The sequence below is a fragment of the Acomys russatus genome, chromosome 8 (genome assembly GCF_903995435.1).
Source record: "Acomys russatus chromosome 8, mAcoRus1.1, whole genome shotgun sequence".
Taxonomy (NCBI): domain Eukaryota; kingdom Metazoa; phylum Chordata; class Mammalia; order Rodentia; family Muridae; genus Acomys; species Acomys russatus.
In genome coordinates, this window is record NC_067144.1 from 50,141,349 (window position 1) to 50,166,729 (window position 25,381).

The 25,381-nt window shown below is 37.2% G+C and overlaps 1 pseudogene; it reads left to right on the forward strand.

The window, feature by feature from the left end:
• Nucleotides 1-4,244: 4,244 nt before the first annotated feature.
• Nucleotides 4,245-17,367, forward strand: LOC127193007 (transcription factor Dp-1-like; annotated as a pseudogene).
• The last annotated feature ends 8,014 nt before the right edge of the window (nt 17,368-25,381 follow it).

Consider the following 25,381-nt stretch of genomic DNA (forward strand, 5'->3'; position numbering starts at 1 on the left):
TGAGAAAAACAGGGGTGAAAAAGATTAAATACACAGTGACTCATACAATTCTTAAAAACACAATAAAATTGAATTTAAAAAAAAAAAGAAAGACTGAGCTCCCGAAGAAAGGCCACCATATTGAAACATACCTAAAGCCTTTAATAAACAAATTTTATAGGACTTCTAGGGAAAAAAATCATGTTCCATGAGGGAGCGAAACAAAAAAAATACACAATGGAAGGAAATACTCAATTTTATATGAACTCAGAATATCTTATGATGAAAGCAGGAAGAGTAATAGGTATGCAAGTTACAGAAGGAAAGCAAAGAATAAAACAGGTGACCAAAGTTCTAAGAAGACATTGATTACCTGAAATAAATAAGAAGTAGCTGAGAATAAGTGAAGATCAGTAATCTGGTATCAGAATTCATGTCTCATTGGTGTTTTGGGAAAAAGTAGATTTGAGAACATGGCAACAACTGAAATCACTTAGTATTTGAGTAAATAAGAAATGATAAAGAAGAAACAAAGAAAGATTATGACAAAATAATTCGGACCAGAAGTATTAAAATTGTATCTTACTCATGAATAAAGGAGTCTGATTTGAGTCATGTTTCATCAGTGTTTATATACATACTCTGGATCTACACAGCCAAATGCCACCTACTGGATGAGTAAAAAGTGAAATACAATGTTTGAAGAAAAGATCATCCTCTGGTTAAGATACTTGCAAAAGAGGTAGGAACTCTAGTCAAGAAGAAATAAGTTTAATAGTAATTTAATGCTGACATCAAAATACGTTCTGCCCTATAAATATTTACATTTATTGTCAACTAAAAGCAAATATACTATTAAAAGAATGAGATAAATGGAAACACATATGAAGTAAAATGGATGTGTGATAAGTTCACCAAATATTCAAATGTCATTTTAAAGGACCTTATGGTAGAAGTGGATCTGACCTGAGTCTGGGCAGGTATAGTAAGGATGTAGAGTGAAGGAGGAAGGAATCCCAGAGTCTGTAAAGGTAAAGTGCAAAAAGTGAGAAACAGAGAAGATTTGAGCACAAGATTTATGAAAGTTAGTGTAAAGAGGGGACTAAAAAGAGACACTTGATGATTCAATTAATAGCATGTTCTAGACAGGAATGAAACAGTTACAAGAAAATATGATGGACAGTTGAAGGAAATCTGGAGGGATTATAACGTTGGAGATATTTCAACTCTGGTTAAACTGAGACCTGTGTGATGACATGATGAGGCAGAAAAGAACAATGCGGGCTGAGGACGTACTTCTGTGAGCAAAGTGGCTGACTGAAGGTATATGGACCTGATTTCAATCCCAGCACCATGTTAACAAAGGAAAGCCAGTGTGGTAGTACATGCTTGTCATTTCAGAACTGGGGAGGCAGAAGAGGACACAGAGCTACATCAAAATACCTGGCCAGTGAGAGACTTTGTCTCCAAAGCCCAGCATTTGGCACTTAATGAATAACATTCAGACAGTCCTATGATCTTTACAGTTACACATGTGTGCATACTGCTACACTCATGTTCACTTTAACTCTACAGCATGCACACAGAAACACACACACACACACACACACACACATACTTTTAAGGGCAGGTAATAGAGTCAGTTTCCTTTCAATAAACAAAACAAACAAAAAATCACATTAAAGGATAGAAATTAATTACAACTAGAAAGATAAAATATTAAGTTTAACTTACGGTTTATGAGGGTGATCTGTTGTGTACGTAATCATATATTTGAGCAGTATGTTTCCATTTCTATTATCCACACAAGAAGAAACCAGCTTGGAATAAAGTAAAAACGTATTTTGAAGGAAATATTTCTGGTATTAAAATTATTATAGGCTACAGTTTTCAACAACTTTAAATACTTTAAGTACTTGTTTCATTTTGTTGTGATTAATAATAGTATTTTCTTTTTTAAAAAATATTTATCACCCTTACTATTATCACTATGTCACCTCACCACTGTTGCAAATATGGTCATTGTAGTTTCTTTCAATTTGGTGATAGGAATATTTAATAAGGATGTATTGCTCTTTGAGTAGGCTATGCAGGAGTCATTAACTGTGACTAATACGCTACCCTCAAGATGTGCAGGAACAGCCTCATTAATCACATCAAATTGGTGCTAAAGACACTGACACATTGTGTGTATGTGTGTGTGTGTAGGTATGTGTGTGTGGATGTGTGTGTGTGTGTGTGTGTGTGTGTGTGTGTGTGTGTGTGTGTGGTCATTTATGAAACACCTTTGGAGTTAAAGAACAAAGACAATGACTTAATTAAACTCTGCCCATTGTTGACTTTTTCCCCCAAATATCAAACACCAGTGTGCATCCCAACAGCTGTTCTCCCCAGCCTGCATTTGTAAATGCTAAGTGGCATGGATCCATTCAAGCAAACAGAGGGTGAACTCCACCTGGTTCTCTCTCCCAGGCACAGTGAGAGAGAAGCAGTTTGGTTTCTGCAGTCCTCTCATGCTGTGACAAGTCATTAAAAAAAAAAAAACTGGCTAAAGTGACTACAGATGTTATGTGAAATAGCCAGTATGTTTTCCACCTGTCTATATTTGCCTAAGGGGTCAGGGACAATCAAATTAAAGCAATATGCAAGATGTGACAGATGTTTGTCCTATTGAGATAAATCTGAGCAAGTCGCAGAAATGTAGAATAGTTGTAATACATAAACCAATACACAGAAACCATTTTCAAGGGTGTCCCGAGAATACCATTTCTAAATAAAGACCCATTATTTTATGCCCTTCCTTTCTAATTAAACCCATAATTGGACACTTTATAGTCCTAGCAGAAGCGTAATTAGTCATTCTTTTTATAGCAGTGCAATTTGTTGGGAGTTAGGATGTTGAAGTAGAAGATGGGTCATTTTGGTGACATTTTATCTCTTTCTGAGGCGACAGGTCATTACCTGTTTGTAGTCTACTTTTTTGGGAGAACCTTGAAGACTATTTCTCCATCAAATTAATGTCCTCTCTCAATAAAGGTAGTACCGTCTGCTACTTGAGCTGCTGGTGCCAGGTGATGAAATGGCCCTTCAATACGTTATTGACTGGAACATCACAAGCATGTCAAGATCAGGGAAAGGGGAGTTAGATGTGACATTGTGATTATTTAGGTCTTGAAACAAAGCACTCACACGAACATTTTCCCTCTGTGTCACACTAGCTTGGTTTCTCTTGTCAAACACATAATATATGGGTTTTGGCAAAGTTTTCTTCTGATCTTTATCTTTTTGTTCTTATCTGAAAACACTTTACACTTTGAAATATCAGCCACTGCCGCTAAAAATTATTACACTTAAAAATGTGAGGTGGCCAGAAAAACCATAAGATCAATCAACCAAAGGACATTAACTCTTTTGAAGGCTGTAAAAACTTACAGGACATGATGAAATAGCATTCTTTGCATTCTGTGCAAAGAATCATCTGTTCCAATTCACATCATTTGTAAAAACTTTCAGGGACATAACAGAGTGTTGTGTGTTTGCTTTTTACTTCAGGGCAAGAACCTATTATGATTTCTGGGCTATATTGTTTCTTAATTTCATTGCCTTAGTGTGACTCATGAGTCTGAATACAAGCATTTTGTTTGCTGGTCTAAGTGACTTCCAGCCACAGGTTGATTTAGATGGCAGCCTATGTGGCTATTGTAAGGCCAATGGAAATAACATGAACCATTTTTCTTTCTCTACTGAAGTTTCCAAACTCTCAATCACAAGGCAAGTCAGGCACACAAGCTTAATGGAGATTTGGAAGCCTGCCGCTTGTTGAAGCCTCATTTCTCGCGCTTTTAGGAGTATGTGTGTAAACTCTGGTCTTTTGTCAGAATTGTCTAATATCCGGGAATTTTAAAGCAGTGTCAGTGTTTAAGAAATTTATTCATTAGGATTCTTATTTATACTTTAAAATTTATCCTGATTGGTCTGCAATTTCTTATCACATTTCTTAATTGCTTGTTAGTTATCAGGCTCTTTACTATGCCTGAAAGTGCCTCAATGTCTGTTTTTTGTTGTTTTTTGTTGTTGTTGTTGTTGTTTTTTTTTTTTTCAGTGACTGAAAAGCTAGAATTACCTTACTAATGACAATTTAGTATTTTAAAAAAGCACTCCATTTCTCTTACTCAGCCCTTGAAAGTATAACGTATATAAATCACTCATGACCTCCATGTCTGTGTATGGGAGATTCCAAACTTTTCCTGGCACTATTAGGGAAGATGAGGAACATTTTGGGGAAGTGGGACAGGTATGTCCCTTCTCTCCCCAAAAATAAACTGTATAAAAAGGGAAGATGAAAATGCCTCAGGCTAAAGAGGAGCAGTAAGGTCCTTGTCCTACCAAACAAGTCTGTCAGTCACCCAGCTGATAGGATGCTGTGTCTGCCAACACAGATGAAATGGATGTTCTCATTTAACAGGCGCTAATCAGCTAAAGTGGAGATTTCAGTTAGATTGGGCTGATGCATACATATTGACAATAGGTTAATTTCTAGGGCAGTTTAAGCATTAGGAAATTCCTCGGCTAATAATGTGGCTGATTTGTGTGTTGTGTGTGTTCTTCACGTTTCAAAGAATTGTAGCCTCAAAACACATTTTGAAAAGATTGGAAAGGTATTTGTCCCCCCCTGTCCCCCTTAGAGTAAAAAAAGAACACAGAAACAAAACCCATCAAGATTTCTGGAATCATTTCATTCATATTAAATGGTTTCTATCATCATTTAAACCAAAATATACTTTTGTAATTATACTTTAATGTATAAATTTTTGTTTACTTTTTACTATGTAAATATTTATTTTGTCATTGTTTCTGTTAACATATATGTTGCATGTTTATATTATTGAGACCTTAAGATTCAGTTCATGCATACGATATCCTTAGACTCTAGATGTTGTATGTAAAAATTGCAGCCCAGGAAAAGTCAGTTTGTGTAATATAATGTGTAGACAGTTCATATATGTCCTGGGATTATAAAGTTATATTTCTTAAAATCACAGGTATCATGCTTGCTTTCATGAGGTCAGGCACAGGCATCCTGCCTGGCAAAGGTGCATATCAGTGAGGAGGGAGGGCATATATCCCTGGCTCACACAATCCATGGACATGAAAGATAGAGATAGCTTTCCTGAGTGTGGTGACCTATGAGGGCAGGGCCAGAGCTAGAGAGACAAAAGGGTATACTGGGTGACAGCACACACTTCGGCTTTCACAGATTTGTGCGTGTGTGTGTGTGTGTGTGTGTGTGTGTGTGTGAGCATGTGTGTGTGTGTGTGTGTGTATGAGCATGTGTGTGTGTGTGTTATAAAAACATTAGTATCATTGTCAAATGCAATATCTATTTAGCAACAACAAAAACCCTGCATGATAAGTGGATTAAAACTTAATAAACTGAAGAAATAAAATATCTATTTTGTCATGTGAAAGGAAGAATAAAATTTTAATAGAAGTTGGCTATGTTTACTAAAATGAGAGCTATCTACTTACAGGATTTTACTTCCACAATAGGAAGATTTTTAAAAATCAATAGTGTGGTCACCCCAAAGCTTAATTACTAAAAATAATTAAAACTTACCATATCTGGAATGGTGTGTTTGTGTGTGTGTGTGTGTGTGTGTGTGTGTGTGTGTGTGTGTGTGTAAAATAACAAGCACTGAAAAGCTATATATCATTCACATCTTAGCATTATTTTGGCTTGAAATTCTTATAGTATTTAAGCACAAAAACAGTTAGGAAATTTTTTCTTAAATTCAGAAAAAAAAATCCTCCAAGATATTTCCCTTGAAGTGAATGGGCACAGAGAAATCATTTTATTACAGTCCCAGAATATCCCCCAAATATTCTAAACATGCAGTGTTCTGATGCAGGTGCCCACCAGTTCTGGTGATAAAAATATTACTGTTTATTACCACTCCACAGTTGGAAAATGTCCCCATGCACATAGAAACAGCAATTAAAAGATATCTAATATTGTTGGCCTTAGAGATGAAACTGGCATGAAAAAATTCATGTGCATCCATAGAAAATAAAAGCATAATTGATGGTTCCTATTTTAGTTCTTAGTGATTATCTGAGCTTTTGAATACAATGGATAAATTTACCCAGCAAGGTCACAAGTGACAACAAAAGCTAAAGTATAAGAACTGTGCAAGGAGATGTTAGTAACTCCGGTCATGGGAGATAGCTACACCCTGAATTTCTCTGTTTAATATTGAGGATTCATAACATTTTAAAAGTTTGAAATTTTTGAAGCTAAATATTATATATTTTTAGAATTTTAGAAATATACTTGTGGAAATTATAATTTTTAACAATACTTATGAATAAAAATATTAATTTTATATCTTTTCCAGTTCTGCATAAAATAAGTATATCATCACAGTTCAGAATTCAATGTTTATGAGAAAGCCTTATGATTTATTCTATTTTTTCTAGTCCAAAGGATTAAAAGGATGATGTACCATTGTCTTTTCAGGTTGGACACTGTGAATGAGCTAAATACACAATGGAGTATTTTAAATGACTTTGTTACTATAGCCTGATATGCAGGGTTTCTATTTCTGTTAATGGTTTGTACGGAAAGTAGAAAATCTATTTAGACTAAAATTTTGGTCAGATTATTAGAACAAATTTTTTGCTTAACTCTTGATGTTATAGCACTGGAGTGATCAACTAAGCACCTCCTCGTCATTCCTATCCTGGACTCTAACCACAAAGCCCATGAAGCTATGGATTCTACAGCACACATTAATGTTGTTGTTTGTGGTTGTTGTCTTCTTCTTCTTCTTCTTCTTCTTCTTCTTCTTCTTCTTCTTCTTCTTCTTCTTCTTCTTCTTCTTCGTCTTCTTCTTCTTCTTCTTCTTCTTCTCTCTTCTTTCTTCTGTCTTCTTCTTCGTCTTCTTCTTTCTTCTTCTTTCTTCTTCTTTCTTCTTCTTCTTCTTCTTTCTTCGTTCTTCTTCTTCGTCTTCTTCTTCTTCTTCTTCTTCTTCTTCTTCTTCTTCCTGTGAAATCTATATAGATGGCTGCTTGTTCTCTTTTTATTTAATGTTTCCTACTTCTTTCCTGAAAAATATTTGAGGATGAGGAATATAACATCCTTGTTGGAATGTAAGGTGGTAAGAGGTGTCTGTTGAATACTGATGAGGATTCTGGTATCTGTTGCCATAGCTGAGAGTCTATGCCAGCCTTATATTGCAGATATGCAAACATTTTATAAGACTATTACATATACACTATGGAATACTACTCAGCTATTAAAAACAAGGAATTCCCGAAATTTGTGGATAAATGGATTGAGCTAGAAATGATCATAATGAGTGGGTTAACCCAGAAGCAGAAAGAATCAAATGGTATATACTCACTTATATCTGCATACTAGCCCAAGGGGCATGTCCCACGAAAGCCTTCACTTACCAAGAAACTGGGACAGAGGGGAAGGCATCCTATTGGGACTCTAAATGAGAGACGCATGGGAGAACAGCAAAATAAAAGGATACAGAGGGTCCTAGAAATCTACAAGTAGAACAATATGATAGGCAGATTTGGGCCCAGGGGTCCCGCTCAAACTAAGGCACCAGCCAGGACAATACAGGAGGTAAACTTTAAAACCCCTTCCCAGATCTAGCCAATGGTCAGAATATTCTCCACATTGAGTGGAGAGTGTGATAGACGACTTTCACGTGTTCTGGTGCCTCACATTTGACCATGTCCCTGGAGGGGGAGACCTGGTGGCACTCAGAGGAAGGACAGCAAGTAGCCAAGAAGAGACTTGATACCCTATGAGAATATATAGGGGACGTAATCCCCCTCAGGAACAGTCATAGGGGAGGGGAATAATGGGAAAATGGGGGGGGGAGGAATGGGAGGATACAAGGGATGGGATAAACATTGAGATTAACAAGAATAAATTAATAAAAAAAAAAAAAAAAAAAAAAAAAAAAAAAAAGACTATTACATTTTAAGTCGATATTTGTACAGTTTCTATTCCTTGCTGCTTAAGCTAAACCTAAATTATCAGTGTCATACAAATTTTATTATCTATCATTAATAAGATACTACTAGATTTGGAATTCCAAAAAAAAGAGAGCTATACATATGCATCCTCAGGAAAGAATTTAGAAGCTTGTGTTGAATTTCTGATGCAATATTAGGTAATATCCCTTTAGGGTAAAGGATAGAAAAGAGGAGGCAGTAAATTGAGTGGCATTGTGCAGTAGGATTGGTATGCCACAATAAACCCACCGGAGAACTCCAAAACAAAAAATAATATCATATATTCTCATGCTTATACCCAAAGAAGTTTGGTTTCCTCGCCATTTATCACCTAGCAGTACTCTTTTGAGTTGCATATTCAGGGCAGTTCCTCTTGAGCACTCATTGCTTCCTGGAAAGTAGAAGTAGTAATAGTAGTAGTAGCAGCAGCACAGCAGCAGTGGGAGTATCTAGTAATATCATCTCAGATGGAAGTCACAAGGTGAAAGTAAAAAGCTCTCGGATGAAGATGTCCATAACAACTGTCTAGGATAAGATAGCAAGAACATTTGCAGAGGCTGAAGAGAAGGCTTCATGGTTACAAGAGTGTATTTCTTCTTTTCAGAGGACCTGAGTTTGGTTCCCAGCACCCACAACTACCTGTAATTCCAGTTCTAGGGCATCTGACATACTTTCTGGCCTGTGCAGTCACTTGCATTCATATATTCAACCCCCACACACGAATTCATAATTCAAAATGTCTTAATTTTAAAATTCAATCCAGGAGTGAAACAGAAAATCACATGATCATGTTCATAGAAATACTATTGACAATAACCAATGAAGGCAGACATGACCCACGTATATATTCATAAGGGAATGAATAAGGAAAGTGTACCAAAAACAATAACACATTTAAAAAGAAAGTGTTTTAGGCACATAATAAAACACAGTTGAATCTAGAAGACATTGTGTGAAATAAACTAACAATGAAAGGTCAAATACTACATGAGGTACATAACTTAGTCAAAGTCATCGAGTGTAGAATGGTAGAGTATGAGCAGCCAGTGTTTTGGCTTTACCAATAAGTGTTTTGTACAGGTGGATGGCGGTGGTATATGCACAAAATGTGAATGTGTGTGCTGCTATTGAACTCTACAATGGCAAATGGCTAAGCATATAACATGCTTGGCTTTTGCATTTTGAAATACCTTTTTTAAATGATAAGGTCAATGGTTTGAGACGATTTTTTAAATTTTCACTTAATTTTTCATGTATAATATATATCGATCATTTTCTTTCTCCTCCCCTATGTCTCCCACATCTTCCTTACTGAGATCTTTACCCACCAAACTTCATGATCCCCTCTGTGATCCGCTTACTGTGTGCTTGTGTTTTCTTTCCAGCTAATAAGAATTCTCTCCTCTAAAAATCACAAGTATCTTCATGTGAATTTAAACTGCCAGGTACGTTGTTACACACAGACACACAGACACACACACACACACACACACACACACACACACACACACACACTAGATGTAACAAGGAAACAAGATACAAGATACTTAACTGGCTAGAGGCAGACACAAAGTCATCTAACAGAACATGGATGCCTTGAATGCCATGGCTGACACCACTGTATACTGGGTTCTGCTACCAGCTCCCTTGACTCTGTAGTGTATAGTCTACTGCTGGCACCATCAATAAAGCCAGGATTCTAAAACCACTCCATTTCCCAACCACAAATGCCTGCTAGATGAAGCAAAGCTATTTTCATACCTTCTGCTTTGGAACGTGGCATTTAAACGTTATCAAACATTGCAGGTCCCACCACATACAAATAAAGGCAATGGGTTTAACTATTACAGTTCTTTTGTAGATCTACACCTCTACCTTTTCCTTTATTCATGGTACCCTGAATTGCCAAGTTACCATAAGCAGTAATTGATCAAGCCTCTTATTTCTTGATGTTAGGAATGCCCTGTTAGAGTGCTCTCTCTCTGTCTCTCTCTCTTTCTGTCTTTCTGTCTCTCTGTCTCTGTCTCTGTGTGGGTTTGAGAGAAAAACAGAGAGAGAGACAGAGAAAGAGAGAGAGATAGACAGCAGCAGAGAGACAGAAAGACAGAGAGCTAGGACAGTTCCTAACTGCATCCCTGCAGTATCCCTGTGATCTGGCCCCTTATCCCTTTATTGAACTGTTAGCCCCTGTAGGCGGTTCTTTCTATCAGCTCTCTGGGCCACAGAGACACTGCGACTATTCCCTACCCACCTCCTTCAAGCCTATGGGTAGAGGTAATGACATGAGAGGCTGTACCATCCCTTGTGGTTCCTGTATGCACTACCCTCATTTTTGTAAATCGCCCTTTAATTAAATCCTCCTCAAATTATCCTAATTTGATTGTACCATCTGTTTCTGGCAGGAACCCTGAATGATACAGGCAGCCTCAAAAGTAGCAAATGCCCCATATAGAGACTTCCCTCCCAGCACCCTAGGGCAGAGCTGTCCCATGCTGAACACTGCACGCCTCCTTTGTCTTTTCCCTGCTGTGGCCTTTTTTGGGTAGACACCCTTCAAAAAGAAAAAGCAAGCTCAGAACTTGCACTAGAATGATTCAGTATAAAACCTAGAGAGAAGAGTTTTCCCAAACAATAACATGTAAACTAGAGAAAAAAATAACTACAAATAAAACAGCAATATAAGAGATTTGTTTTTTTTCCTCTAACCTCTACATAAGGACAAAAATTAGCTCATCAAAATACTGAATTATGTTTTTACTTATAACACAGCAGTTTATACTTGAGTCTCGAACTAGATATGTGAAATGTAAGAAAAATGGACGCCAGAGGTGAGGCTCACCACCTATGCTGCAGCATTAAACTAAATGGTAGTTTAGTATTTCAAACTGCACAATATGTGTTGTAGCCAGCTATAATGGAATTAGTAGTGTAGCCAGTTAGGTAGATTAACAGACTAATTGGGAACCAAGTCTAACATCCATTTTTTTCATTTATAGACTTAGGAAGATCTTCAAATGTTAAACATTAGAGGGTATTCCGTGGTTTTTATGATATCAAAATTTACCTTCAAGCTCTTTCTGTTTTACACATTACATTTTTATTGTAAATGATTATTCATCTATCTACCTATCTCTATATCTATAGTAGTTGTTTTGATTCTAGGTAAGAATAACTTTGGAAACAAGACTGTCAGTAGTTTAGGTCAAATGAATGAAACTGAAAATAGAATGAACTAGAAGGGAAATTTCAAGCAACACAACAGGAGGACTTGACATGATGTCTTTTGAAGATGCCATTCTTTAGCACTTAAAAAAAGTGACACCATACATATACTTTCCTATTTTGTCAAAGCAGAAATCGAAAAGTAGATTTCCCTTCTCACAGAAAAGGAAAGATGCTGTTTGTTGGAGGAGATCAAGGCAAAGTTGCTTCATATACTTTTGGCACACACACACACACACACACACACACACACACACACACACATACACACACACACACTTACCACATAAACTTTCTGAAGGCAGCTCACTGTGAGAAACTGCATCAATACTTCAGGCTTTAATTTACTTGTAGGATCAAGCTCACCCCACAAATATGGCGAACTCATAGGGCTGAGGATTGATGCTCTAACCACCAGCTGTAAATACCTCCAGCTGTCCTCGCTCTTCAGTGGAATAATACCATCTCCCCCACAAGACTGAGTCCAGAGTAAAGATTGTAGCTAATAAACTTGAGACATGAATAGTTTGTTATAAATGGTGAATTTTGAAAATTAAAAAAAAAAATGCTGTATTTTACAATAGTTTTAGATATTCAAGAAATTAAGGCAGTGCAGTTTAACTATGCCCCAGACTCACTTTCCCCTATTGTTATTTTAAGTGATAGGTTGGAAAGTATATTGATGAAATAATTACCTATGCATTCAGTAAGTCAATTCTCTATCTTACCTATATTTTCTTGGGTTTTACTCAGTATTCCTTTTCTGTTACTATATAGCAGGTTAGTACACTTCATTTAGTTATCATGCCCATGCAGATTTCCCTTGCCATGCTAGTTTCTCATGCTTTTCTTAGTTTTAACAGCCTTAGTGTGTGTGTGTGTGTGTGTGTGTGTGTGTGTGTGTGTGTGTGTGTGTGTGGTGTCTGTTTTACTTCTGATGCCAGTACTAATCAATTCTCAGTTGGAGACATTAACTATAAAAATTATTTATAATGTGTTCAGCATTTACAAGATTGTAAAAGGAAATATTCTTTTAATTTTGCAAAAAAAATCCTCTCACAGAAAGAACATGAAGTTTGGTGGGTAAAGATCTCAATAAGGAAGATGTGGGAGACATAGGGGAGGAGAAAGAAAATGATCGATATATATTATACATGAAAATACATTAGAGGTCCAGTCTTATATCCTCAGTTTTACATCCTGAAAGAATTTTGAGAAAGAAGAAGGAAACTGGAATTGCTTCTATTACATAATTAGGAGTAAAAACAACCCCCAAATCCTTCTACTGTTTTAGGAGGAGAACCGTAAAAGTCAGCACAAAGCACCTGTGTATGATTCAGATTTAACATACAGTAATCTGGGATAAAGAGACCCTTAAAGGTTACTGAGAAATTAAACAACTATCTTACTTAAAATGGAGTGTCAGGAATGGGCTTTTCAGGAACTGCAGGGTGAACAGATGCTTCTAATGACACAAGATAATTTAAAGAAAACCACTGAGCAGCAGCCCAAAGCCTGACACTCTTGGCCCAAACAATAGACTGAATCCCTAGATCCTTACAATTCAGTTTTACTAGCGTAGCTGAGATGCAAGGGAAAGGGACAGTGGTGATTACGTTTATAATGTGTATTTAAAAGCATTAAAAATCTACCCCACTTCCCACACACTTCACCTGCCTTCTCCCCTGCTTTATGGATGCATGATAAAGACAGACTTTCAGGTTTTGAGTAAGATTGGAATGTGGTTTGTACCCTCTGAGACTCATATTGATATTTGATTTACTGTGTAAGGAGGTTAAGACACAGTGGAGCTACGAAGACCTAGTTAAGTCAGGAGGCACTGGGTATCTTTTTTCTAGAGGCTGTCTATCTCATAGGGCCAGGCATCCTGAAAGCAGATGTAAGGATGGAGTGTGAAGTGGAAAAATGGAGTAATGGAGTTTTTCCTACACAAGCATTAAGACCTGAGCTCAGAAGCCCAGCACCTGTACTAAAGTCAGGAGCAGTCTATCTAGACCTAAAATCACCTTAACCCCTAAACAACTATGCTCAATAATAAAACTAAACTATCTGATCTTCAACTACATCAGAGACTTGAGAAGGAATAAAATTAATTACCTGAGTAACCAGCAAGTACAGGTTAGCAGCTTCCAAAGCAAAAAATAAAAATAAATAAATAAAAAATGACAGAGATAGTTTGCTGCCTTAACAGTCACCTAAAACTCTCTATAATATTGGAGCATCTTCTTCAACCTTCTGGCCCAATATATTTGACAGACATATTTGTGAGGCAGGAACTATTGCGACTTACTTACCCTGTCTTCTCAGAGTTTGGCCACCTACTCTGCCTATATCTAAGCTTGTCCATTTTTAGGCAGAATTCTGTCTGTGGTAGAAACAAGGACATTGTTCCAGTGGCTGGCTTAGCACATTTGAAGCCATCTCCATAAGGTGGTTCTTTGATGCTCATTATCTTCTTTGAAATAGAATAGGTGTTGCCAAGAGTTAACCTGTAGATGGATGTTTTAGGTTGATGGAGATGAGATATGATATATATTGATTTATGTTCAGAATTTTAACTCACCAAGACAAGAAAAATGTTTTCTTCAAGGTTGCCAAATATAAATAGCCAAGACACTATGAATGTAACATTAATATAATTCCTGATTGTTTCATGGTTCTTCTTGCTGTATGTAGTTTATTTTATATATGTGTAAAAATACAAATGTATATTTAAATAAAATAAAATATAAAAAAAATTTAAAAAATCAGGAGTGGTATCACATCTATAACCACAGTGTTGGGAAGGAAGGAGGAGGATCCCTGAAGCTTGCTGGCCATTCATCAGAGATAAGACAGTGAGCATCAGGGACCATGAGAGACCCTATCTCAAAAGCTGAGGTGGAAACTAGTTATGGAGCACACCAATATCAGCCTCCAGCCTCTGCTGCACCTGAGGCCAGCCCTATAAGCTACCTCATGCTGTTAGGACAATATCAGGAATGCTGGGGGTGGAAAAGGCCTTCCAAAGTGCAGGCTCTCGCATCAGCCCTTCCCTGATAGCTAGGATGTAGCCTCAAATCCTCCCACAGGGACTGTAGACAGCTGCAGCTTAAATAAAATTTGGCTAATTAAAACTCAATAGAGTGTGGGTGGTCTCTCAGTATTGTTGAACTAACACTTCCACCTGAGAGAGGCTTTAGTGTACCTGCTAGGGAATGCAGAGTCTTCAGCGATTGAGGGAAATGGAGCAGCAACTACTGTAAGGATCCAAAATCAATATAGAGCCTTCATCTTCTTAAGGAACATGAAGTGAGAGCTAAGAAGGTCATTTGACTTTACCTAGGAAATTATTATACATAAGCAAGGGGTTGCTTAAAAGGAAATTTAAAGAGAGAGAGATTGGAGAAAAGAGTAAATTTTCTCACCCATAAATGTTTTTCTTTCTCTGCATGCATTTAAAGAACTTCTAAGCTTTTATGGTGACTACTGTGGACAGAAAGTTTATACAGGCGTTTCATTTACCAATTTCCCATGGATCCGTTATATTTTATTATTTAATAGCACTGTGCTCTTAGTTACAGCTTTTTAAAACTTAATGTGGCCCTGTGATGCAGTCTTTTATGGATTCCTTCTTTTCTGAGATTTTTATTTAAATTAGGCATGGGTTTTATAGTATTACAAAAAAAAAACTGTCCATAGATAAATTCTATTGTAACCAACTGTCAAGAAATAATCACAGAATGGTTTAATCACTGAATTTATTGTGACAGACTATTATGATGTGTGTAAGAAAACTATCTCTAAATCAGCAGGAGGACAATTTAAATGTAAATGTTTTGCTTTCATGTCTCTTCTTTGAATCCTGTAAACAGAGAAGCGAGGGTCAGTCCTGAAAGGAAATGTGGCGATTGAATAGCCATTATTAATTTTCAATGTGTAGCGGGTTTCTAATATCAGTAATATCAGTCAATAAAATGTATATGTTCAAAAGCTGAACTTTTTTCAGCTCAGTCTAGGCTTCTGTGTTCCTGCTTGTTCCAATTCATGCAAACATTGTTATTCTGTCCATTTGAAGCTTACCTCCTCCTTCCCTGGTCTCTCCTGCGCATTATTAAGTCACCATTGTATTAAAAGCACACCTTAGCCCTTAAATGTCTAAATTAGGTCCTAGCTAGGACCTCACCATTTGGTATGAGTCTTCTAACCAGGGACTGGGCATGACTCCATCTCTGCCTTGAGCGGCTCCTGGCAGGAGACTTCAGCATGGCATTTACAGATGCAGGTGAGCCCTGGATTTGCTGCTTTCCATGGTCTCCCCTAAGTTTTGACATGCCCATCACGAAGCCTTTCTTGAACTGTTTGCCCAGACTGCAATTAGTTACTAACAAGCACTTGACTCTCAGACATTGCCTTCATGGACCTATAGGAACACTGCATGATGGCTTACACTATTCTGTGGAAAAGAAAATGGCGATGAAAACCTAGGACCCTTTTCATAGCCCCATCTCCTTCACCTTGCTGCTATGGTCCCTACCTCCCCATTGATATGTCAATGTGCTAAAGCACCTTTTGGGATTGCTAATAGCACACTTGGCTTAGGAAGAAAAACTGAAAGGTTATTTGCAATTAAAATAAGAAGCATTATGTATTAAGCCTACAAGAGAGGTAGTAAGAAACAAGTGCCTTTTAAAGATTATATTAAAAGCAAAAATAGAGCAAGCAATTAAAATCACATAAGTAATTGTAAGGGTACATATTAACATCCATTAAATAGACACATAGAAAATCTTGGGTTTTCTGAAATTGATATTCTGTGCTACACTACTAACTGAGTAAATAGTAGATAAAAAATAAAATAAGAAACACCGGTCCGATGCTTGGCTGAGGATAAGTCCGGTTTCTTTTGTGGAGGGTACTAGTTTTAGCCTCGATTTCCTGGGTCTATTAGCATGGCAAAAGATGCAGGTCTAATTGAAGTTTAGTCCTGGGAGAGGTGTGGTATCTCTATACATCCATCCACAGTGAACACCCTTGGAAAGCAGCTTTTGCCAAAAACAGTTGGACAGTTAAAAGGTGTGTCAATATCACACAGCAAGTGGCAGTTGGCACATTTCAAGACCTGCAACACCAACACTACTGTATTAGGAAGCCCACACCCACCCACCACTAACTTTGTGTCCCAGAACCAGCCATCCGACTCCTTGCCTTGGTCATCTGGAAAACGAAACAGGATAGAAGAGAAGACTGGCACGGTCCCATTTCTCTGGGAAGGTGTGTGAGAGGGTAGAGAGGAAAGGGACCCCCTCCTCCAATGAGGTGGCTGATGAGCTGGTTGCAGAATTCAGTGCTTCTGACAACCACATCCTATCAAACGAATCAGTTTATGGCCAGAAGAACATCAGGTGGCGTGACTACGGCACCTTAAAGGTGCTAATGGCCATGAACATCATCTCCAAAGAGAAGAAGGAGATCAAGAGGATTGGCATGCCCACCAACTCAGCTCAGGAGTTCCAGAACTTAAGAGGTAGAGAGGCCCCGGAAGCTGGAGAAGATCGAGCAGAAGCGGTCACAGCTCCAGGAGCTCATGATACAGCAAATTGCTTTCAATAACTTGGTACCAAGATGAGCAGCAGGCCCGCAGGCCACCTACCCCCAACTCTATCATCTGCTTGCTCTTCATAATTGTCAACACAAGCAGGAAGACCATCATTGATTGCCACATCTCCAATGACAAATCTGAGTATCTGTTTAACTTTGACAACACATTTGAAATCTATGATGATATTGAGGTGCTCAAGAGCATGGGTATGACATGCGTGCTGGAATTGAGCAACTGCTCAAGGTGGCAAGAAGTCTGGTACCAAAAACTCTAGAACCACATGCGGCAGAAAGAAGAAACGGCTCAGGGATCCATTGGCTGAGTATTTCTCAGGAGAACAGGTGCTATTTCCAATGGCGCAAGGCTTGCTGCCAGTGATTTGAGCAATGGTGCTGATGGAATGCTGGCCAGAAGCTCCAATGGGTCTCAGTACAGCAGCTCCAGGGTAGAGACCCTTCCTTGTTCCCTACTTTGGAGAGGATGATTAGGATGATGATGATGACATTAAGGAGAACAACGAAGAGTATTGATTATTCAACCTGTAGACTCATTTCTCCCCGTCAAGTTCAGCTTCAGGAAAATTGCCTAAAGAAGAGAAACTTTTAAAGTGGGGATTTCTGTTCTTTTTGGCCTACTCCCAAGAAGATAACCATGATTTGTGGGGTTAGATGTGCATCGCGAGTAAGGATTGTGCCCGAAGTTTGAGCCGTGCTGTGCATGTGTTTTAAAGCCAACTTGCTGACACAGAGCCTGCTTTTACTGTTTAGGGTTTTGTGTTTTCCTTCTTTTTATTTCTTTCTTTCTTCCTTCAGTCCTTTCCTTCCTTCCTTTCTTTCTTTCTTTCTTTCTTCTTCTTCTTCTTTTGTTTGTTTGTTTGTTTGTTTGAAGTTTATTTTGCCCCTCAACAAATTTTCTGAGGAAACTGCACTGCATCCACACCAGTGACAATGATATAATGCTACCTAGCCTTGGACGTCCAGCACACTTTTGGTGGATAGGCAGGCTTTGGGATGAATTTTTCCATTTGTTGATCATGCAGTGTCCAAAGAAGCAAGCGAGTAGCAAAGCTCTACTTTTTAAACATGAAGCACCATATGTGTTATTATGACTTTATTTTTCATTAAATCATATTGACTGTCATAATTCAATCAAGTTTGTACACTTTTTCTCTATTGCAGCAGCAAATTGCAAAGTAGTTTTTCTGGTTTGTTTTTGTTTGGGAGAAGTTTCCTTCCATGCTAGTGCAGATATGGAAACTGTCTAGGAAGTTTGCTTATGGTAAAGTTGCCTGATTTCTTACAGGCTACATTTGGAAACTTTTTATTAAATAGCTGTTTACATATTTATAACTCTATCTTAAAGACATGTACTGAAACAAATATTGTATTTGTTTCATAATCATCTTCCTGTAATCTATGTTGAAATTAATCATGATGTTTTAACAGTTGAAATTAATCATGATGTTTTAACGGTTTTTTAACTCAAAATTTATCAATCACTTTTAATAATATTTTATAAAAAGAAAGATGAATTTACAGACAGACAATAGTCTCTAAAAATTTATTCACAAGAACTCATTTACTGCATAGTTGCCCTTAGCTGCCTGTTCTAAAATGAAATTGAAACACAAATAAACTTTTCTGTAATATTTTATGAACTATAAAGAGACTTTAATTGTTAGGCTTTATTAATTTGGCACTGTTTTTTTTATTAATAAAAAGCACATGGTCATTTAAAGAAATAAAATAAGAATAACCTCAAAATAAATTTTGTTAAAACAAATGTATAAATATATATGTACATATATACATATAACATTTATAATAAAGTTGGATTCAATAGTTTCTTTCTTTAAATGATAATCATAACAGATACTTAAAAGTTACATAACAGATGTGTGACACATACAAGATCAAATTACCAGAAGTAGTGTAAAGAGAAAATTAGAGTGAGGGCTCTGAGTGAGGAATCCTAAGACTCAGCTGTACCATGCACTATTAAGCATGACTCCCATGGTATGTGATAGAAAAGCTCCGTAAGTTATGTTAATACACACCTGTGATATCAAATGTAAAAGTCATGCTTGGTAGATTATGAGTGATATATGTTTAGTTTTACTGTGACTATGGTATAGAGAATTGTATGATGTCCCCTTCCCTAGGGCACAATGTTCTGTGCCCTTAGGAATCTTTAGTTTATCCATTCTCCTGTGGTGCTGTTCCTCAGTATCACGCTTCTAATGTCCTCTGCTTGAGAACCATCTTCCATCATGTTGGTCTTTGAAATTCTTTCCATCCTTTAGCCAGATCCTCTCTCTTTCTTCACAAATATCATAGTAAGCAAAGTATCCCTTCCTCTCCAAAAGGCATTATGTTTCTTTTGTATTTTATGATATATAAAACACTTTATATTTTCTGGAGACATACATTGTGTTACTCTAAAAATTCTAATGAAGCAAATGCTATTCATAGATGAAGAAGCTAAGGGTTGTATTGATTATAATTAATAAGCACTAAAGAGGGAGTTAATAAACCCTGTGAGTCAGATCTATCACCCGCCTGTGGCCACTCTCTACTATTATTCGCTCCAATTGCTTCAAGCTCAGATTTGCCCCTATCAACCATTTTGGGTTGCCACTATATTTCATTCATTAAATTGCAAGCTCCCAGAATTGGTTTGTTTGTTTGCTGTTGTTGTTGTTGTTGTTTTTCCTTCTTCTTTTTCTTGCATTGTCATCTAAAACATAAATGTCAGCCTGTGACTGGAGAATAAAACAAAAAACAAAAAACAAAAAAAACTGCTTTTCATCTGACCTTGCTGAACTAAAAAATACTAACACTCTCTAGAGAACAAGGCTTGAAGAGATTTCAAGGCTATAAAGATGGAGAGAATTCTCTTAACTTTCAGAAGCCATACCAAAGAAATCTAAATCTTTGGCCTGTCACTACTGACAATACATGTCAACTTTCATGGGGTCAGGAGATAAGTAGTAACCTGATATGTTTGTTTTTTGAAGTTTGTGCTCCCTCTCAAGGATGCCATGACTGCTACATGAAGTCACAGGCCCTGTTGTACCTGCTACAATCAATATTGCAATTAAAGGGTAATCCTACTTGAAGGAATTGATCAAGCAGACCCAAACCAATATTCTCTATTTAGTAGAAATTCAAAACAAAATCTCATCAGTAAACACATTAAGCATACAAAGGATTGACTCTTCCTAAGAGAGTTAAACAAGATTTTGCAGAATTTTTTTTAAAAGCCAAAGCAGCAAGTAACCAGTATAAAGAAAGGAGCGGAACTACAGAGTCTTTCCCTTTCACATTACAACTATTCAGTGGACTCAACACAGAGCTAAAAAGATGTTTTGCTCTTTTACATTTTTGTCAATAAGATTAAGATATCAATGGCCAACTACCACAGCAGATGAGATCAGCATTTTGAGCTGTAAAAGAGAAGGCCTTTGATTTGTCTGTACAAATTCAATATCAACTCATTAACTGTAACTATGACTTATGACTTGTTTCTTAGAAGATAATTCCTCAATATTTTGCCTTGTGAAATAAGGTAAACGATTTCATGTAATCTTAGATTTGAAGAGCTTCTTAAATATCATTAGAGGAAGTGCCTGAGTGCATAAAGTCTTTCAGAGTTTGAGGACAAAGTCAAATAAAGGTTAACCTCTAGATCTGAAACTTAGAAATATAATAACATTTCAATAGAAGATTTAATTAAGTATATTGAGTGCATCCTATTAGGTAGCTCTTAGATATTAGCAAGTTTGGAGGACATTGGAACCAGACATTTTCTTCATAATCAGTAGCTACAAAACAAAGTCCTGGCCCAGCAGGATGTTAATTACAGGTCAGAAGAATGAAGCCTCAGCCACATTTCTGGCAAGAATCAGAATGCGCTGGGCTGCTGCTGAGGCCACTGGCAGGCAGCTCTAAATCTGGCTCTAGGCTTTTTCACAGGTTCAGTATAGACAAGACGCTTTCTGCAAAGGAGCAAAGCATACAGCCTGTGTGGTGCACCACCACACTTGCTCCCGAAAGAGTTACTCCAAACAGGTCTGTCAAGCACCTGGAAAGGATCAAAGCTGTATGTTCTAGAAAACTTAGAAAATATGAGCTGTGTGAAAAGTGTGGATTAAAATGACTGTCTCCTCAGATCTTGTCTGTCCTTGCCCCTTGAAAGTGCATTCCCTTCTCAACACTGAAATAAACTTTGCCTGTCTTCTATACCATGCTCTTTGTGTCTTGTCTTTTTGTTTTGTTTTGTTTTGTTGTCTTTCAAGACAGGGTTTCTCTGTATAACAGCTCTGGCTGTCCTGGAACTCCCTGTGTAGTACAGGCTGGCCTCAAACTCACAGAGATCCACCAGCCTCTGCCTCCCAAGTGCTGGGATTTTACCTTATCTGAGATATGTGCAGAAGACAGCAGACTGAGATCCGTGGGACAATATCGTGACATTTACATGATATCTCTGTGTCGAGTCTCTCACTAATCAATTTCATTATTTAGTGATACATGTTCCATACAACTGGCATAAGTATTTAAAAATGAAAAAGAAAAAGAAGAAGAAGATGAAGAAGATGAAGAAGAAGAAGAAGAAGAAGAAGAAGAAGAAGAAGAAGAAGAAGAAGAAGATGAAGAAGAAGAAGAAGAAGAAGAAGAAGAAGAAGAAGAAGAAGAAGAAGAAGACTATAAATGGACCTCAGAAAGTATCTAAAATGAAGAATGACATAGTGAATTTAATGAGTAACATAATGAATTTAAAAATAATCCAAATCTTTCTCTTGGAGGCTCTTTTCTGAAAAGTGAATGAAGGGTAAGAAGGAGGAGTGGCTCTGGGGAAGAAGGGAGGTGCTGGGAGAGGCTGGAGAGAGCAGATGGAGGACAGCAGGCTGCAGCCTGGGATGCAGATCTTGAGCATCCATACAAAGACCATCAGTGACTACTCAGAAAGACTGAGCTCAACCCATGGGGGACTCAATAGCCCTGGCTTCAGCTAAGGAGTGCACTCATTCCTGCTGGGCTCCTTCCAGTCCGGCTCCAGCACTGTTACTTGCACCAAGACTGTGGTTGTGAAGACCATTGAAACCCGACATAGAGACTTTGTCCCAGTCTTCGAATGTTCTACCCAAGTGAATATCCACCAAAGTCATTGCCAGCCTGTGCTCCTGCACCTGCTCAGGGCTCAGGAGAGACAGCTGCACGGCAGAGTACAGGGAACAACACCAAGTGGAGGATCAGCCTTAACCCTCTGGCCAACCTTGGGAGCAATCTCCCATCTGAGGTGCCCCTCTATCCCCTGCCTTCCACCCAAAGCCAATTCAATTCTATTTTCCAAAATAAATCATCAGCTGCCTCTATCAAGATAACAACAACAACAACAATAATAATGTAGAAAACAATTAGGAAAAATGCCTAACATTTAGTACTATCCTCCATACACTTATGTATTCATACATGGCACAGACACACACATACACACACACACACACACACACACACACACACACACACACACAAGATATATATTATATTCATTCACACAGAGGAAAAGACACTCTCAAGACACAAAGGCATGCTCCTTATCTTGCTAATCCAGATATATTACAAAAATTTAATATTTCCCAGATTGGAAAAATTACTCTTTTAACATAATAATCTCTCAAAATGTATGTTAATGGAATTTCTAAGTTATATTTCAACAGGTGACCAAGCCTAACATTTCTTGGTGATATATTATGTGAAAATTCTTTATAACAAGAGGGCATATACAAGTAAGGCACCAATCACATATTATAATAAAAAAGTATGGGATTTAAATAACTAATTCAAAATTATTCTATACCTACTTAAAATGTTAATTAATTGCTTTTGAGGAGTTAATTATTGCCAGTAATAACACAGCATACATTACATTGAATAGGCTTTTGAGAAACTGAAGACAGGAAAATCAAGCCATGATTGAAATAGTAGTTCAATTTAATCTCTTTGGTAATGTTAAAACTTGATTTTAAAAGATGATTAAATTAAAAAACTCTAAATGGTCATCAGGTAAAAAAGTTCAATTGGGAAGCTGGAAAATTCTTTAAAGCTTTGGTTTCAAGTTATCTTTTAATTGCAACGCCTTTTTACAAAAAAAAAAAAAAGAAAGAAAAAAAAAGAGTCAAGATACAACATTAAAACTACTATGAACAAATCATATCCTAGTTAGTAAAAGATTTTAAGAAACAAAGAACTATCCAGGGAACCATTCCCTATAGATCTGTCCTGAGGATACAATTGAGCAATTGTTAAAATAAGTAATTATTTTCTAATGTTTCTATGAGTTTCCCAAACACATTGGAAAACAACACCCTCTGAGTATTTCCTTGAGTCATTTTCTAGTGTCTGTAGTGCTATGCTTCTAAACTGCTCCTTGATTTATGATGAATCAGGCTCCTTCAGTGGGCAGTTTATACACATGCCATGTCCCTCTACATAGGTTGAGGGGAACGATGGTTATTTGTCAAAATATCTGTTGTTTCCTTTTCCTACAACATTTTCTCACCTTTGTGTTTAGGGACTTGAAAACTTAAAAGCAAAAAACAAGATGAGTGCCAGATCAGATATATTTTAATTACTTAAAATTGTAGGCTAACAATACATACTTCAGTAGGTGAATAGGTAACTAAAATATGAATTATCCAGACATTCTACAAAAACATTTTATTTAGTGTATTATGCCTTAATAATACAACTTCTATGATCCAAATCATGTAACATTTGCCCAAGTAACATAACTGTGTTGTACTCTATCTTATTCTGTGGTTAAAAGATAATATTATCAAATAATATGGTAAAGTCTATTTTTTATTATTGCCTATTTACCTAAATTCCTACTTAAAATACACAAAAGTATCACCAAAGATAAAGAGGAGAGAGGGAAAAAGAGGGTGTTTTTTAGAGAGCATTCAATTTCCATTAAAGATATATTATTACAGAATTAGAAGGCAAATAAAGCCTAGATTTGGAAATTATTCACAAAATATTCAGCTGATGAGTGATTTCCATCTGTTTATATAAAGAATTATTATACATCAACATTACAAATGTGGACAACTGAATTTAAAATTGTGCAAAACATCTAAATAGACATACCTCACTAAAGAAGACCCAGCTAGCCAGTAAGAACATACTGTCTAATCAACATCATGCCATTAGGACCGACAAATAAAACATGAGACACCACTGTATACCTATCATAGTATATAAAGTCCAAAATCTCAACAGCATAAATTACGAATGAGAATATGAAATAAAACTCTTCTTTACCATAAAATGGTACATCCATTTTGAGAGATGATTTGGCAGTTTCTTATAAAAACTAAATATGTCCTTTGCTCTATGCCTCAGTAATTGTACTTTGTGGTATTTACACAAAATGAATTGGAAATGTATGTTTACACAAAAACTTGTGCATGCCTGTTTATAGCAGCTTTATTATTAATTTGAACTGAAAACAAGAATATGTCCTTCACTAGGTGAACACATAGAATACAGCCTTTTCACATAATAGAATATAATTCACCATTAAGAAAGTAAATTAATCTTGGGGGGGGCAAAAATCTGGATAGAATTTAAACATGTATTACTAGGTGCCCATGTGGTTAAGCTAAAGGGTACTGAGCAGCTACTGAAGCACGTCTTGTGGGTATGTGTACAGAGGCATTTCTGAAAAACAGTAGAGTTTGAATTGATGGATTACATAAACAGATGATCCTCCTCAGTGAGGGGAGGCGACATCTAGTCTCCTGAGGTATCAGAGGAATATTGACTTCACTCTATTTAGGTTGTATGAACTGGAACGTAGCCTGTACCTCATTGACTTTGCCTCTCCTGTCTTCATTTTCCACATCACATATCTTGAATTTGAAGCTCTGCCCCCATAAACTATCATCTTTCTCTCTGTTTACTAGCCTAAATTAATCCCTTGCTTTTGCTCCTGTTTTCATTTTTTCCAATTCTTTCAATTATCAACTCTTTTCCTTTTTTTTTATTAATTATTTATTTATTCACTTAAGTTCAAGGTCTTAGCCCCTTCTCTCCTCTCCTCCCAGTCCTACCATCTCTCCTTTTCCCTCCATCTCCCCTCCCCTATTCCTCAAAAAAGGGGAGCCTCCATAACTACACATCCCATCTCATGAAGTCTCATCAGGACTGAGCTTGTCCTTTCTCCTGTGGCCTGGCAAAGCAGTCCATTCAGGAGAAAGTGACTGAAGAGCAGACAACAGAGTCCATGTCAGAGACAGCCCCTGTGTCCAATACCAGAGGAACCACATGAAACCTGAGCTGCCCATCAGCTACCTCTATTTAAGGGACCTAGGTCCCATCCATACATGGTCCTTGGTTGGTGTTTCAGTCTCCACAGGCCCTCTGAGCCCTGGTTAGTTGGCTTTGTTGGTGAAGCTCCTGTCACCTCTACATCCTTTTATCCTTCATCTGACTGTCCCACAAGCCTCCCTATGCTTCACCCAATGTTTGGCTGTGAGTC